Raw genomic sequence first — 17948 nt, forward strand, 5'->3', positions numbered from 1 at the left:
AATGAAGTATTGCACAGAACCAGGGAAGAGGTGATATGAGTGGCACAGATACCACATGACTATCGCACCAACAGTGTCCAGGAAGGTGTCCAGGGTCCATGTGGGACGGTTCTGTGGCGCTCAGCAGTCTGATGGCCGGGAAGAAGCCGTTCTCCAGCGGATGCTGCGGAACCTTCTGCCGGACGCCAGCAGGGAGAACCGTCCGCGGTGAGGCTGGGCGGAGTCCGAGGAGATCTGGCTCTGGCTGAGCGGCGTCTGTGTGAGACGTCCTGGATGGAGGGGAGTGGAGACCGTCCAGAGCCTCCCAGCTCCCGGACCAGACGGGGGTCAGCAGGTCAGCAGCTCTCCAGGGTCCCTCTGCAGAAGGTGGAGAGGATGGGGGGGGGGCTCTTCTTAGTCAGACAGGAAGTGCAGGCGTTGCTGTGCTTCTTGGCCTGAGATGTGGTCTGGAGAGACCGGCTGAGGTGGTCTGGGATGCCCCCCAGGAACCCGACCTTCTCGTGATGAGCAGCGGTGCGCGGCTGGTCCGGATCTCCTGAAGTCCACGATGATCTCCTTAGTCCTGTCGACATTCAGGAGCAGGTTTTCTCCTCCGCCAGTCCTCCAGGCGCCCCCCCTCCTCCCTGCAGGCCTGGCGGTGGTCCTGGATGAGACCCACTCCTGCAGTGGCGTCTGCATTCAGGATGTGGTTGGAGCCGGATCTGGGACAGTCGGGGGTCATCAGGGGGAACAGCAGGGGGCTCAGGACGCAGCCCTGTGGGGCGCCGGCGCTCAGGGAGATGACCCCCGGACAGACCGGGTTCTGCTGGTGAGGAAGTCCAGCAGCCAGTCCCACAGGGGGGCTGAAGCCCAGAGGAGCCGGTTTGAGAACCAGGCGCTGGGGGGCGATGGTGATGAACGCCGAACTGAAGTCCAGAACAGCTCCTCCTCCAGGTGCTCCAGGCTCACATGGAGGGCAGGGAGACGGCATCCTCTGTGGAGCGGTTAGACCGGGACGCAGACTGGAACGGGTCAAAGGATGGACGGGGGGGGGGGGGTTAGGGATGATGGAGTCCTTGATCAGTCTTTGGAAGCACTTCATGGAGATGGGAGTGAGTGACGGGGCCTGGTCCAGGGGGGGACCACAGCCTGGTCCAGGGGGGACCGCAGCCTGGTCCAGGGGGGGACCACAGCCTGGTCCAGGGGGGGACCACAGCCTGGTCCAGGGGGGACTGCAGCCTGGTCCAGGGGGGACCGCAGCCTGGTCCAGGGGGGGGACCACAGCCTGGTCCAGGGGGGACTGCAGCCTGGTCCAGGGGGGGACCACAGCCTGGTCCAGGGGGGGACCACAGCCTGGTCCAGGGGGGGGGACCACAGCCTGGTCCAGGGGGGGGACCACAGCCTGGTCCAGGGGGGACCGCAGCCTGGTCCAGGGGGGGGACCACAGCCTGGTCCAGGGCAGGGGGGACCACAGCCTGGTCCAGGGCAGGGGGGACCACAGCCTGGTCCAGGGCAGGGGGGACCACAGCCTGGTCCAGGGCAGGGGGGACCACAGCCTGGTCCGGGGGGGGACCACAGCCTAGTCCGGGGGGGGACCACAGCCTGGTCCAGCTGATCAGACAGTCCTGACCACTCGTCCAGGGATGTTTGCCGGGCCTGCAGTTTTCCGTACATTCACTTTCCTCAGGTTCTCAACACAGCCGTGGATTCAGTCTCAGTGTCTGCTCATTGTGGGGGGGGGGGGGGGGGGGGGGGGGGGGGGTCCTCACAGGGCCGTGGTTGAGGGGTTCAAACCTTCTGAAGAAGTTATTGAGCTCACTGAGGAAGCCGATGTGGTCTTGCAGAGGGGGAGAGTTCTGCAGTCGGTGACCGTCCTGGTGCCACAGCGGTCTGGTGTTACCGGGGTCCTGGAAGAAGCCTGGATCTTCTGGCTGTGGGTGACCTTTGCTGCCCTGACGGCCCGGTTCAGGTCGGCCCTCGCTGATCTCAGTGCCACATGTCTTGAATGCAGCATTACGCTCCCATTTCTGAATGAGTTCCAATGAGACCTGGGCTCTTTTTTGAAACCAGCATCATCGCCCCCTGCTGGAATTTCCCTGGAATTACAGTTTTTTTTTGCACTTCCACATTGTCTTCCTGTTTTCTGAGCGGAGGTCAAAGCAGGAGCCGGAGGACCGTCAGTCTGCAGACGAGTCCCGAGTGAAGCCCAGCTTCATGTGGGGCTTTTCAGTGGAGACAGAGCCTCTAGTGGTCATATAGCGCAACTGCGACAGAAAAAGATCACTAATCTCTGACGTCATGCAACCGGTTACACGAGCAGAAAACACTAAACGTCGACACTCCGGGTCTCCAGAACTCATTGACTTCTCGTCCTCCTGCCTCCCTGGACCTGGTCCAGGTCCTGAGCTCATCTGCAGCCTGTTTCCTGGACCATCAGTGTCTCCTCTCCTCCAGTCCAGCGAGACTCTGTCCAGCAGGACTTCAGGGACAAAAGCAGGACAGCATGTTTCAGGTAGAACCGCAGGTTCTAAAGCCTCCTGTCCCTCCAGAGTCCAGCAGGAGGTTCTAAAGCCTCCTGTCCCTCCAGAGTCCAGCAGGAGGTTCTAAAGCCTCCTGTCCCTCCAGAGTCCAGCAGGAGGACCGAAGCAGGAGCGACAAGCTGAAGCTCAGTCTGTCCACCAGACAGGAGACAGGCTGACTTCAGATCGTCTCACAGACACTCAGCAAAACCAGGTCTGGGACGACTTTCCTCTTCTGAGTCACAACCGGAGAGATGGGAGACGTGGGGACAGACGGACTGACGGAGACAGATGAGACAGACAGAAAGATGGAGACAGACGGGCTGATGGACAGATGGAGACAGATGGAGAGACAGAGACAGACGGAAAGCAGCTGTGAGCAGAAGCCTTAATGTTTCACATCTAATGTTTTATTGATGATCCAGACCAGGAGCTGCTGGGAGTGGACACTTTTCTGCGTGTGTGTGTGTGTGTGTGTGTGTGTGTGTGTGTGTGTGACTGCTGAAGCAGTGGATGAAAGACGGAGATGAAAGCCGCCGCCTGAAGCCTCTGATTGGCTGATCCATCTGCTGGAGTCAAGCTCTGAAGGTGTTTTAGCTCTCAGGTCCACCAGGGGTGTGTGTGTGTGTGTGTGTGTGTGTGTGTGTGTGTGTGTGTGTGTGTGTGTGTGAGAGGCAGGGAGGGCAGTCATGTAGATGAGGTGCAGTTGAACAAACCAGGAAAGTCAACAAGCTGCGTCTCCACTGAGCAGAGGGAGGTGGAGGAGGGTGACGCTCCACCAGGTGGAGCAGTCCAGGTGCGCCAACTAGTGGCCCAACAAAACTACATTTCTTTTTTTGCCAATGTAAAGAAATTATTGACTATTTTTGAAATTCTTTTTTATCTTGAGTTTTCTGCTTCACTGTTTTTAAGGTCAGATTCAGATTAGAAGAACATTACAGGTGGAATAAGAAAGACATTTACTGTGAAATAATGAGCTGTCATTAAAGAAACATCCCTTGAAAGATCTGCCTGAGGGGCGGGACTTGCCAGTTCCTCAGCCAATCAGATGCGAGTCCTTGAGATCTGTTTTATGAGCTGCCGCCCGGCCACCAGGGGGCGTCGGGGGCTCCAGATGCTGATAGTGCACGAGTGTGATGGTGCGACAGGGGACGCGTGCACGCTGCTAGCAAAGCACCTGAACTCTCCAAAATCAGTGAAAGGCTCCCAAACTGGCAACCTGCGCGAGGGGGGGGGGGGGGGGGGGGGGGGCGAGACGTCATCTTATAGCGCCTTTAAAATACTAAATGTCTTGTTAAAATAATACATTACTTACTCATCATCCTACTCATTACTATACTTTATCATATAAAATTTATATGTATATATATATTATACTTATAATATTATATATTTATATATATTATATCTATAATATATATTCATATCTATATATGTATGTATATAAAATTATGATCTATCATATTATATATAACCGTAATCATTTATAATAATAGTAATTATAATAATAATTATATTATTATAATCAATACATTAAGGTTTATTTCCAACAAATGCTGCTCTGGGAAAATTTTCCCCCCTTTTTACTGCAAAGAAATTGCAACAACAAGATGTTTCCAACCTGTTTTCGCCTCAACCACGCGCGACGCGCGACTTTGACCCGCTTCTCGCTTCCTGCTCCAGCTGTGAGGCGTCCTGCCTCCCGCAGACCCCGCCTGCTGCCCCCCCATTGGGCGGTGGGCGGGGCTGGAGGCTGGGGGGTGGGGGGTGGAGGAGCCCCGCTGCAGCCTCCAGCCCAGCAGCTGCTCAGCCAGTCGGTCTCCGGCTGCAGCGGCTCTTCCTCCTCGTCGCGCGTCCTCATCGTTCTCCCGGCGGGTCGCGCGCACAGCGCACAGCGCGGCGGGATCGGGCGATGCGTCAGCGGACCTCCGGGAGCGCGGGACCGGACTGACGGCTCGCCGGCGCCCGGACACGTCTCCCCGCCGCGCCGCCGCCTCGACACCTGCCCGCGCGCGGGCATGTCGCCATGCTGTGCACGAGGAGAACTAAAACTTTGGTGTCGACGTGCGTGATCGTCAGCGGCTTTGACCAACGTCGCGTGCCTGCTGTACGTCGGCTGGATCACGAGCTACGTGGCCAACAGCGCGCACAAAGTTGCGGAGAGCGGCGGCGGCGGCGGCGGAACCGGGGGAACCGGAGGCGGTACCGGAGGAACCGGAGGCGGTACCGGGGGCGGCGGAGCGGCGGGAGGAGGAGGAGGAGGAGGAGGAGGAGGCGGCGGCGGCGGCGAGGTGGAGAGAAAGTTGGAGGAGGACACGAGAGGAGAAACTCTGAGGATCATCGAGAGGCTGGACCGGCTGGAGAGCGTCGTGAACGAGCACATCAGAGGTGAGTGAGGCGGCCGGTCCGGTCCGGTCCGGTACCGGGAAGCGGGGCTCGGTTCGAAGGGAGCAGCCCAAACGGTGAAAACAGGGTCAGTTACACTCATCACTGCAGAACACAGCTGGACTGGATGATTAGTGGAACATCTGGATCCGGAACATCTGGAGGAGTTCTGGATCCGGAACATTCAACTGGCTTCACTCAGCTGCTAAAAAGTGAAGTTTTGGTGTTTTTTAATGAATGAAAGGAGATCCGGGGAGAGGAGGGAGAGCAGCGGTGGTCTGTTGACCTGTGAGCGGAGTCTTCATGTTCCCCCTGAGGATGGAGGATGCAGAGCAGGAAGCAGCCGCCAGGTTCACAGCAGACGGTTCTCCCTCTCTGGAAGCAGGTCTGAGAACCTGTGAAGAGCTTCAGGTGAAGCGGTGGAAGTTTGGTTTGAAGTGTCACCCGAGTCGGGTGACGTCCACGAAATGTTGTTCTCGGTGGGATGATGAGGTCAAAAGGTCACGGGGGAATTCAGCGGGACAGAGGAAACATTCCTGCGCTGAAACTCTGGGGAAAAAAACCTGAAAAAAACTGAGAGACGCTGAAACCAGCTGATCTCCAGACCCGTTTCCACGACGACGTTTCATCCAGACCCGTTTCCACGACGACGTTTCATCCAGACCCGTTTCCACGACGACGTTTCATCCAGACCCGTTTCCACGACGACGTTTCATCCAGACCTGTTTCTGTTCGTTGCTGCTGGGCCACTATTTTTCATTGTTGGTTGTTTTTGCATTGGCGCGCGCACACACACACACACACACACACACACACACACACACACACACACACACACACACACCTGGCTTTAAAAAGTTGTCTTTTCGGTTTCTCAGTTGCTCCAGAACTTTCCCGGTGTCACCTGTACAGGTGTAAACGGATCCTTTCAGCTGTAAGTTGAGGTTCTCCACTTGTCTTCCTGTTGCTCCTTCAAAATAAAATCCCTGTTGCACAAACCTTGGTGCAGATTTAAGGGCTCATTAGATGTGTTTCCACCGTTGTCTTCCTATTGTCTGAATGGATGATGGGTGGATGATGGATGGATGATGGATGGATGATGGGTGGATGATGGGTGGATGATGGATGATGGATGGATGATGGATGGATGATGAATGGATGATGGATGGATGATGGATGGATGATGAATGATGGATGATGGGTGGATGATGGATGATGGATGGATGATGAATGGATGATGGGTGGATGATGAATGATGGATGATGGATGATGGGTGGATGATGAATGATGGATGATGGATGGATGATGAATGGATGATGGGTGGATGATGGATGATGGGTGGATGATGGATGGATGATGGATGGATGATGGGTGGATGATGAATGGATGATGGGTGGATGATGAATGATGGATGATGGATGGATGATGAATGATGGGTTGATGATGGTTGGATGATGGTGGATGGATGATGGGTGGATGATGGATGGATGATGAATGATGGATGATGAATGGATGATGGATGGATGATGAATGATGGGTGGATGATGGATGGATGATGGATGGATGATGAATGATGGATGATGGGTGGATGATGGATGATGAATGATGGATGATGGGTGGATGATGGATGATGGATGGATGATGAATGATGGATGATGGGTGGATGATGAATGGATGATGGATGGATGATGAATGATGGGTGGATGATGGATGGATGATGGATGGATGATGGATGGATGATGAATGATGGATGATGGGTGGATGATGGGTGGATGATGAATGATGGATGATGGGTGGATGATGGTTGGATGATGATGGGTGGATGATGGACTTTCCAGTGAGCAGCCTGCAGCAGGACCCTCAGTCACAGTGTTGTTGATAGAAGGATGTTGGTCGTCACGGTAACCAGGTTAGTTTCCCGTCATTCAGCTGTGCTCAGTGTGGCTCCGTTTGGCTTTGGTCTCCTGATGTTGAAGGAACCTTAAGAAGGTTCTCCCTGTCTGGACCAATCAGAACCATTCTCTATCAGCAGGACGTCCGATCTCTGTTCTGGGTAATACGGGAACGTTACGGTCATGTTAGCGTATCGTCACGGTAACGTTAGAGTAACGTTCCGTTTGACGGACACTGAATCCTTCGTTTAGATTTTTCTGCTCATGCAGACAAACGAGTAACGTTCTGCGGGTTTCTCCAGGTTCTCAGATAAACCTTTAATGCAAACTGCAGGAGAACGTTGACACGCTGTCGCTCTGGTGGACGTGAGCATCAGTGACGCTCCGACTGTTGATCAGTGGTGATTACCGTTTTTTCAGTCTCACCTCTGGGTTCTCGAAAAATGACGTTTCTTCAACCATAAAAACTGGATGAAAAACTGCTGATTCACTGACATGGCTGCTGAGCAGCTGGTCTCCATGGCAACACACACACCTGCTGAGAGCAGCTTGTCTCCATGGCAACACACACACCTGCTGAGAGCAGCTGGTCTCCATGGCAACACACACACCTGCTGACTGTCATGGCTGATCTCAGTTCAGATCACAGTGAATATGGAGGAGTTATACACACACACACACACACACACACACACACACACACACACACACACACACACACACACACACCGGCTGTGGTGCGCTGCCAGCTCCCGGATTATAATCTCAGATTCTAATCTCTCTCAGGATCCTGGTTTCTGCTCAGACGTCCCCTCACAGGACGAGCAGCCGCAGTTTGATCCACGGGGCTGGATTATTTTTAGACGTCCTTTATGAGTCAGTGCAAGTTGATCTACGCTGTTTGTGTGTGTGTGTGTGTGTGTGTGTTTCTGGCTCTGGATTTTCCCGCTGGCTGCTCTTCAGGATGAGTCAGGATGTTGTGGAATCATACAGATTAGAGGAGGAACCGGGATGAACCGGAGGAACCGGAGGAACCGGAGGAACCGGAGGAACCGGAGGAACCGGAGGAACCGGAGGAACCGGGATGCTGCAGAACGTTCTGCGGTGCGGGGTTAAATCTCGGGACTCAGTGTCTTAAAGGTGCATTAAGGAGTTTGCACGTTTTAAGCGAAACAGCGCCCCCTGCAGGCCTTGGGCGAAATGCAGCTTAGTGAAAAACTCGTCCCTGTGGCTCCCGTGCACGGAAGAGGGGGACTCCGTCTTCGCTCGTTTAGCAGCGCTCCAGTAAGATTTCAGTTTCCTCTCCCTGGTGGAGTCTGTGTGGAGCTGCAGTGCTAGAAGCCAGTCTGTTCTGACTTTCTGGAAGATCCTGCTCAGTTGTTGCTCACTAAGCATCTGGACAAGTAATGGCGGACAAAACGAAAGCTAACCAGCCGGAGCGCGCATTACGTCATTCCTTTCAAATTCTCCCCAAAAAAACTCTGGAGCCGGACCGGCACTGTGACTTTCAACTGACCATTTAGCGCTGTTAGAGGTTCTGGTGATGAATATGTCAGGACACATTGTACACAGCATTAAAAATGTGGAACATGTTTATGGTGGAAAATAAGTATTTTAAAGTTGAAAAACTCCTTAATGCACCTTTAAAGGTCGATCGGAGCCGGAACCGAGACCCAGAACCGTTCTGATCAGTAGCAGCGAGTCGACAAACCACAACGCCTCTGACGGCTGCTACGGCTCCTCCAGCAGCTTCTGCGTTGACGCATGAACAGCTTCCTGTTACTGAGTGAATCAGAGTTATATCATGTTTAGCATGCAGCCTGTAGCTGCTAGCATGGAGCAGTTAGCGTGTACCAGGTAGCAAGTAGCATTTAGTGTATAGCATATAACTACCGTATTGGCCTGAATATAAGACGATATTTTTTCCAGGAATGGTATTTTCAGAAACGGGGTGGTGCTCTGATGGAGGACTGGATGGAGCCAGAGTCCCGGGGAGCTGGACTGCCTCTGCTCCATGCAGTGGCTCCGCCCCCCGTTAGGGGGAGCTAGTGAGCTGGACAGAGTGTCAGCCTGCAGCAGTGAGAGAAGAAGACCGAGCAGTGTGGCTGCTGCTGGTTTTTCTAAGCTTCATTTCAAACAGCATCAAAAATATCTGCCTGTCAGTACTCGAGTATTTTAGCTGATGTTCAGGATGGAGGTGGAACTGATACTTGTGAGTTTGTCAGTTTGTTTTGAAGTTTCAACGCAGATGCTAATTCCGTTAGCATGTCAATGGCGTTTCCATTAATAGTTAGCATTGAGCTAGCGGCTTTGATTTTACACACCGACTTGTGTTGTTTTCAGACAGGGATGTATGCTGTGATCCATCTTGTGTTTGTTCACTTCTATGTTTATCTGGTTTGTTTCAGTTTCACAGCCTTCAGGAGAAAGTAATAAAAGCTCTGGGGCCTCACCTATGAAACTCTGGGCAAACTTCTGTCTGCAAAAAAAAATTCAGGAGCCAAAAAAAAGTCCGCCGCACAGCTGTTTGCAATTTCCAAGTCAAGGTTTCAAATCCTGCAGAGAACGTGACGGTGGCCGACCCCGCCCACAATCCCGCCCCAACTCCACCCCTTGGTACCATATATGGGCATGTAAATGAACTCATGAATGAAATCTGGGTATATTAGACGGTGCGGCGCAGCGGAGCCTGCAGGTAACCGCGGATGATGTGTCGAAAAATGAAGATTTTAATGACATTCGGGCGGGTTGCGGTTGAAGCACTCAAATAAAAAAAAAGCAACATTTTAAATCTTATTCCAAACATAAAGAAACGAACGAAAACGATAGAAAAACACTTTTTGATCAGCCAAACGAGCAGAAGTGTGCATAATCATGGCATTTACAATGTAATGGCTCCTTCAGCAGAGTGAGGCCGATCAGCGTCTGGCTGCAGCAGAACACAGCGTGGGCCGGCCGAGACGCAGCCTGCAGGTGGATCTGCCGCTGTGGAGGTTTTAGGTGGAGCTGCAGCCCCTTACTGGTGAGGTGGAGAGCCGGTCCGCTGTCCTTTTTGGAGGACACAGCAGTGGAGGGACAGACGGAGACACGTTGAGTGGAGCAGGTGACCACAACGTGGTCAGAGCCATCGGGCCACTACTGCTGAAGTGAAAAACAATGGTCCGACTTGAAGGAGAGTTGTCATAATTCATAGTGTCTCAACATTGCAGAAACACATTAAAACAAAACAAAAAAAAAAAAAACAAAAAAACAAACAAACAAAAAAACTTCATATAAAAATGCAGTGGAAATCGGTTGCACAGTATGATCGTGCGTCCAGGCTTCATCAAACTGGTTTTTCCTCTGGAGTCAACAGGGTTTAACGCGCTGCAGCATAGAGGCTGTGGACCCTGATGATTCGGGGCTCGGACGTCAGATATGACCGTGGTGAACTAGAAAACATGTTTTGTGTCAATTTGCCATTTAATTGAGAACAATTTGAAGTGTGTATCATGAGAAAAATTATGTCATTTCAAGTAATAGTCGGTATTTATAAGTGCAGAGACAAAGACATTGTAGTGTTTTTATTCCGTGATGTGTCTGATTGCTCCCTTTCAACTATTGATTTTGTGTTTATTGTAGAAGATGTGGAAAGGTGAGGGTTCAGGATGGAAACACTCCAAAGCCTCTGAACGTGACTTCCTCAGTGTCTCCCCTCATGTGCTCATCACCACTCACTGTCTGTCTGAATGTAGATTTAAATTATATCGAACTGATGTCTGTTATTTATTTCATGTATCTGTCTTGGATCTTGGTGTAAATTATGTTTGATTTATATCTGTCGGCTTCTATCTATTATTTAATTATATGTGTCTTCGATTTGTATTTCCGTTACATTCAATTTAACTTGAATAATTAGTTGTGTCGGTCAGTATATTCCTGTTATGCAATTACATCTAATTTTACATACAAATGATATTTAACTTTTCCTTGCATGGTTGGGCTTTGTATTTTTCTACTTTTCTTTCTCCGTTTCTTGCCGCTGCGACCCTGCAGCTTCCCCACGCGGGACAAATAACGGACTTCCAATTCGGTTTCCTTCTGCTTTGTCGTCTCCACGTAGCTTCTCTGAACCGTGCGGTCCTGTACGGCAGCTGTTTTGTTGGCGGTGAGGACCGCAAAGTCACGCGAACTTTTTCCCTTCGCAAAATGTGTATAGCTGCCTGCTTTGGCGCAGAGGAGCCGCTGCGCAAAGTTTGGGGCTCGTTTTGTGCGCCGCAAGCTTTATAGGTGAGGCCCCAGAGCAGCTGAAATCTGCTGCTTTCTCTCTGAAGATCTGTTCTCTACAGGCCAAACCGAAGCCAACATTCAGGAGGGCTGAATTATTCATGTTCATGAAGCTGAACAGAACTGGAATTTGATGGTTATAAAGTTATTTACATCATTAATAGTGATTGAACCTTTGAGGTTCTTAATTGTTGCTTATTGTTGCTTATTTTGAGAAAGAGAATATATTTTTTATTTAGTACTGCAGTATTTTTTTTATCTTAAATCAGGTGAAACGTTTTCTCTGTTGTGAGTTTTTGAGTTTAGAATAATTGTACAATAAAAAGTTCTTTTATGAGTAACTGTACTGTCTTCAACATTTTTTTTTTTTTTCACAAAATGATATTTGAAAAATAGAGGTCATCTTATAATCAGAGTCGTCTTATATTCGGGCCGATATGGTATAATAAAACCACCATCATGGTGGTTTTAATTTAAAGGTGTTAAATCCTTGTCATTTGTCCGTCCTGCCTTGAATTATCTTGGTGACTACATGTTGACGCCTGGGCGGCTGCATGGCGGCTGCATGGCGGCTACATGGCGGCGGCTGCACGGCGGTAGCTGCATGGTGGCGGCTGCATTGTGGCGGCTGCACGGCGGCAGCGACTGCACAGTGGCTGCACGGCGGCTGCATGGTGGCTGCACGGCGGCGGCTGCATGGTGGTGGCTGCACGCGGCGGCGGCGGCTGCACAATGGCTGCACGGCGGCTGCATGGTGGCGGCTGCACGGCAGCTGCACGGCGGGTGCACGGTGGCGACTGCACGGTGGTGGCTGCACGGCGGCTGCACGGTGGCGGCTGCATAATGGCGGCTGCACGGCGGCGGCTGCACGGCAGGTGCACGGCGGCGGCTGCACGGCAGCTGCACGGCGGCGGCTGCACGGCAGCTGCACGGTGGCGACTGCACAGTGGCGGCTGCACGGCGGCGGCTGCACGGCGGCTGCACGGCGGCGGCTGCACGGCGGCTGCATGGTGGCGGCTGCACGGCGCTGGCTGCATGGCAGCTGCATGGTGGCGGCTGCATGGCGGCTGCACGAAGGCTGCACGAAGGCTGCACGGCGGCGGCTGCATGGCGGCTGCATTGTGGCGGCTGCATGGCGGCTGCATTGTGGCGGCTGCATTGTGGCGGCTGCACGACGGCTGCATGGCGGCTGCATTGTGGCGGCTGCATGGCGGCTGCACGGCGGTGGCTGCATGGTGGGGGGTGGGAGCAGGTGCGATCAGCCAGGCCAGGATGACGGCTGTTTGGTTTGACAGCTGCTGACACCACCTGACGGTGTTTAACGTGCGGAGCGCGCCGCGGCCAGAGGCCAGATTAATGATTCACAGTCTGAATCAGGCCTCAAGGCGACGTCCACAGAGGTCAGAGGTCAGACGACACACAGCAGAGGAGAGTTAAAAAAAGAGAAGCTGCTTCTTCAAATCTTCATCACATCCGAACAGGCGGAACGGCTGCAGAGGATGACATTCAGCCAGACGTGTGTGTGTGTGTGTGTGTGTGTGTGTGTGTGTGTGTGTGTGTGTGTGGGGTTCTATTACTAAAAAAACAAAAACTACAGCACCCAACATGAAAACTACATCAATTTCAGCATTCCTGCTGTTTCCATGGAAACGGACATCGTTTTTACAACATTGTTGTGGAGAGACGGTTCATTTGAGGTGTAGTGTGAATTTTCGGATCTCGTGTGTGTGTGTGTGTGTGTGTGTGTGTGTGTGTGTGTGGTGTGTGTGTGTGTGTGTGTGTGTGTGTGTGTATGTGTTTTTCTATCCTTGTGGGGACCAAATGTCCCCAGAAGGATAGGAAAACCTGGAACGATGTGCCTTGTGGGACCTTCTTCCGGTCCTAATGAGGGAAACAGTGTCTTCTTGACCATGTTGTTGTTACTGAAAACAGTCAAAGGTCAAAACATTTCTTTAGGGTTCGGCTGTGTTGTGTCTGGGTTAGGGTCAGGGTCAGGGGCTAGGAAATGCATTATGTCAATGAATGTCCCCACAAGGATAGAAATACAAACCTGTGTGTGTGTGTGTGTGTGTGTGTGTGTGTGTGTGTGTGTGTGTAGGGGGGTCAGAGCCACAGTGGTGTCACATTATTTATGGGCTGGACTGGAAATGTTGTAATGAATGCAAATCTAAGATAATCCACCGAACGAGGCGCAGCAGCAGCAGCAGCAGCAGCAGCAGCAGCAGCAGTACCAGTACTAGTAGTACTAGTAGCAGTGTTCTGGTGTTTTCCTGTACTGTCAGATATTAAAACCAGAGAAACAGCCGTCAGTCAGCCTGACACACTGAGACGTTGTCACTGCTTCATCTGGACAGACGAGCGGTTAGAAACCCCCGGAGGATCAGCTGCTGGAGCGTCTTCCTGTCAATTCCAGAGACCAGGAGACGAGAGACGATCTGAGAGCGTTTAGCTGATGAGGAGGACAAGAAGAACACCAGACTATAGAGCATCTTCCTCCTCTGACACCAGATTATAGAGCATCTTCCTCCTCTGACACCAGATTATAGAGCATCTTCCTCCTCTGACATCACTCCGTTCAATCTGCTCTCTTTCTGTCGTCCTGCTGAAACATGAACCTCCACCTCTTTTCAGATGGAGATGGATGCATGAGGACAGGAAGTCAGAAAATGAAGCTTTCTGGATGACACACACACACACACACACACACACACACACACTCCGGTCCGCCACACTGCTGAGGTCAACATTTCTCACTGGCTCACTTCCTGTAAATCCCTGCTCCTGCCCCGTGGGGGGTGTCTCTGCTGCTGTGCCGTGCCGGGGCTGCTGGGAGTCCATCGTCACGCACAGCAGAACCGTCAAGGAGACAGATAAGTCCTTGGAATCAAGTCACTGGGAACCGGTTCTACAAGAGAATTGGTTCTCCATTCCCATTGCTAGTGCACGGTGTGCACGGTGCCTGTAGGGGTCGTGCATGGTGTGCACGGTGTGCACAGTGCCTGTAGGGGTCGTGCATGGTGTGCACGGTGCCTGTAGGGGTGGTGCACGGTGTGCACGGTGCCTGTAGGACCTCATGTAAGGCGTCAGGATGAACTGAAAGTCTTCTGCATTGAGCAGCAGTGAAACCAGTGAGGGACATCAGCACAACGCTGCTGGTTGCACTAACTGTGTGCCTGGTGCTGGTATCGGCACTGGTATCGGTGCTGCTATCGGTGCTGGTTCTGGTATCGGTGCTGGTTCTGGTATCGGTGCTGGTGCTGGTATCGGTGCTGGTATCGGTGCTGGTGCTGGTATCGGTGCTGGTTCTGGTATCGGTGCTGGTGCTGGTATCGGTGCTGGTTCTGGTATCGGTGCTGGTATCGGTGCTGGTTCTGGTATCGGTGCTGGTATCGGTGCGTCCCTGCCTGCTCTTCAGCCAGGTTTACTCTGATTTCTCTGGATTGAAATGTCGTGTCGTTTCTCCATAAATGAACTAAATTCATCTGTCAGTTTAAATCAGTCCTGCTCCTTCCTGTCTCCTCGCCTCTTGTCTCCTCTCGTCTTCCTGTCTCCTCGTCTCCTCGTCTCCTCGCCTCCTGTCTCCTGTCTCCTGTCTCCTGTCTCCTGTCTCCCGGCTGCTGGATCTGTTCTGTAGCAGATGAACCCGTCCTCCGGTTCTCTGCAGCCTCCGGTCCTCATCCGTCCTCTGTGCTGGCAGGAAGCCAACTCAGTCCACTTCCTGTCTGCGGGCGTCCTGCTGTCCACAGCCCCCCCCCCCACCCCCACCCCCACAGGCGGCGGGTTCTTTTTTTAACCCCGGCTTCTCCTCAGCATCACTCGTCCTTTTCTCCCCGTGTTTTTATGGCAGAAGCAACGGAACCGGAGCAACGGAACATGAACCGATCCGTCACCGCGGGTCGCAGCGCCGACCTTTAGGGAGCTCACCGCGGGTCGCAGCGCCGACCTTTAGGGAGCTCACCGCGGGTCGCAGCCCTGACCTTCTGTGTTGTCTGGGTTCAGATCATAGAGCCCTCCCTCCTCTGACACCAGGTCATAGGTCACTGCTGACGGCTGATGCTACATGAGTCCGGTGGCTCCTCGTCTCTGAGAATCACAGAAACTGAAGCAACCCTCTTTCTTCCAAACTGTTTTATTTGCAGTAACTAATTACAATTACCTAATCAGCTAATTACAGAGTAATCTGTGGCTCAGCTCAGTCACAGTGATCAGTATTGATCATTATTGATCATTATTGATCAGTTTCAGGAGTGTAGGATCCTGAAGCAGCGGCTGCTGAATCGCTGAGTGTCGCTGCGTCTCAGCATCAAACATCCGGCTGTCAGCCTCCATCAGATTCATCGGCAAGCCGCCGCCGCCGCCGCCGCCTCGACCTCGTGAGGAGAACAAACAGCACTTCATGTGTGTTGCTGGTTGCTTGTTGTTGGTTGCTGGTTGCTTGTTGCTGGTTGCTGGTTGTTGGTTGCTGGTTGTTGGTTGTTGGTTGCTGGTTGTTGGTTGCTGGTTGTTGGTTGCTTGTTGCTGGTTGTTGGTTGTTGGTTGCTGGTTGTTGGTTGCTGGTTGTTGGTTGTTGGTTGCTTGTTGTTGGTTGCTGGTTGCTGGTTGTTGGTTGTTGGTTGCTGGTTGTTGGTTGCTGGTTGTTGGTTGTTGGTTGCTTGTTGTTGGTTGCTGGTTGTTGGTTGCTGGTTGTTGGTTGTTGGTTGCTTGTTGCTGGTTGCTGGTTGCTGGTTGTTGGTTGCTGGTTGTTGGTTGCTGGTTGCTGGTTGCTGGTTGCTGGTTGTTGGTTGCTGGTTGCTGGTTGCTGGTTGTTGGTTGCTGGTTGTTGGTTGTTGGTTGCTGGTTGTTGGTTGCTGGTTGTTGGTTGTTGGTTGCTGGTTGTTGGTTGCTGGTTGCTGGTTGTTGGTTGCTGGTTGTTGGTTGTTGGTTGCTGGTTGTTGGTTGCTGGTTGCTGGTTGCTGGTTGTTGGTTGTTGGTTGCTGGTTGCTGGTTGCTGGTTGCTGGTTGCTGGTTCCCGCCACGCCCGGGATTTTGTTGCCTTGAGTATCGGCGGCCTTCAAAAGTACTGGATACTTTGAAATCAGGCCAGTATCGGCCCGATACCGATACCTGGTGTCGGTACTCGCCCGTCCATAGGTTTTACCACATAAACACACAAAAGTACTGAAAACTGGTACCAGAACCCGGTACCGTCTCCCGGGTTCTGGGTACTGGAACCGTATACGTGGAGGCTGGATGATGAAGCTGCTGCTCTTCCTCTGTGGTGTTCTCTGGAGAACCCAGCTGGAGATCATCTGAGAGTCTGGACCCCTCTGGATCCCCATTGAACCCCATGAACCATCTGGATCCCTCTGGGCCAATCAGATTCCTTCAGATCTCTCTGAATCCCCTGGATCCCTCTGGATCCAGGGGATCCAGAGAACAAGAGAACCTGCTGTTTGTTCAGGAACCGGAGGTCAGCAGAACGTGGAACGTAGCGTGAAACAGAAACAGGAGGAGGGGCTTTTATTTTGAAATAATTTCTGCAACATCGTAGCTTCCTGCAGAACCAGGGTGGAACCAGAGTGGAACCAGAGTGGAACCAGAGTGGAACCAGGGTGGAACCAGAGTGGAACCAGAGTGGAACCAGGGTGGAACCAGAGTGGAACCAGGGTGGAACCAGAGTGGAACCAGACTGGAACCAGGGTGGAACCAGACTGGAACCAGAGTAGAACCAGACTGGAACCAGAGTGGTTCCACTCTGGCGGTACACACACTGCAGTATTATCACAGTGAGGGAAACTCAGCAGCCATCATCGTCAAAGTGCTTTGAAACAGGATGATGAAAGAGAGGAGGAGGGTGTGTGTGTGTGTGTGTGTGTGTGTGTGTGTGTGTGTGTGTGTGTGTGTGTGTGTGAGAGAGATGGAGAGCAGATCTCGGACGGAGGAGGAGGCGTTTCAATCTCTGGAGAGAATTGGCTTTTCTTGTTGATGCTCCGACTGAGAGATAATCAGGTGGAGCAATTCCTCTGCAACACACACACACACACACACACACACACACACACACACACACACACACACACACACTCCTCTCTTCAGATGTTCTGTGAGGATTTTGAGGCATGAATGTGGACAAAGGGATGAAAAACAAGAGTTCACTTGGAAGTGTGTGTGTGTGTGTCTGTGTGTGTGTGTGTGTGTGTGTGTGTGTGTCTGTGTCTGTGTGTGTGTGTGTGTGTGTGTGTGTGGTGTGTGTGTGTGTGTGTGTGTGTGTGTGTGTGTGTGTGTGTGTGTGTGTCAGGTTCTCACTGTTCCTGCAGAACATTCTGGAACGTTCCAGTTCTGCGGTCCTCAGTCCAGTAGAACCGTGAAGCGTCGGTCAGCCAGAACATTATGACCGCTGAGGGGGAACCAGGTTCTCCCTGGACCGGAGAACCCGGTGTTCTGCTGCTGATGTCCCCGGTGCAGGTGGAACGAAAAGTCCTTTATTTCCAGGAACACGAGGATCAGAGGAACAGCAGGGTAGAGCTGGTGCAGCACGGGAACCAAGAAGACCTGGACCCCTGGACAGACCCACCAGGAGCCGACAGGACACAGCAGGGAGCAGGGCTTCAACAGAGGGCCGGACCGGGAGGACGAGGGAGGCAGGAGGACGACTGGACTGAACAGGACCGGAGCGCCCCCATCTGGCCGCAGGGGCACGGGGGGGACAGCTGACTGTTCCGGTTCTCCTTGGGCTCGATGGACGCTGATGGTCTCTGTCCTCCGTTAGTCCGACTCGTTTTAAAACAACGTTCCTCCACGAGTTCTGGAGTTATTCTCTTTAACCAACCAACCAACTAACTAACCAGCCAACCAACCCACCCACCAACCGACCAACTGACTGAACCAGCTGACCGACCAGGCAGGAAACCAACCAACCACCCACCAA

General features: G+C 52.5%; 1 protein-coding gene and 1 pseudogene across 5 annotated transcripts in view; one reads left to right on the forward strand and one right to left on the reverse strand.

The window, feature by feature from the left end:
• The window catches only part of ppfibp2b (PPFIA binding protein 2b), a 156716-nt gene that overhangs the window by 121846 nt on the left and 16922 nt on the right, over positions 1-17948 (reverse strand). The gene's annotated exons all lie outside the window — the stretch shown is intronic.
• Positions 8779-17948, forward strand: part of LOC115391472 (WAS/WASL-interacting protein family member 3-like) — an 11754-nt pseudogene continuing 2584 nt past the window's right edge.

Source organism: Salarias fasciatus, chromosome 7, assembly GCF_902148845.1.
Source record: "Salarias fasciatus chromosome 7, fSalaFa1.1, whole genome shotgun sequence".
NCBI lineage: Eukaryota > Metazoa > Chordata > Actinopteri > Blenniiformes > Blenniidae > Salarias > Salarias fasciatus.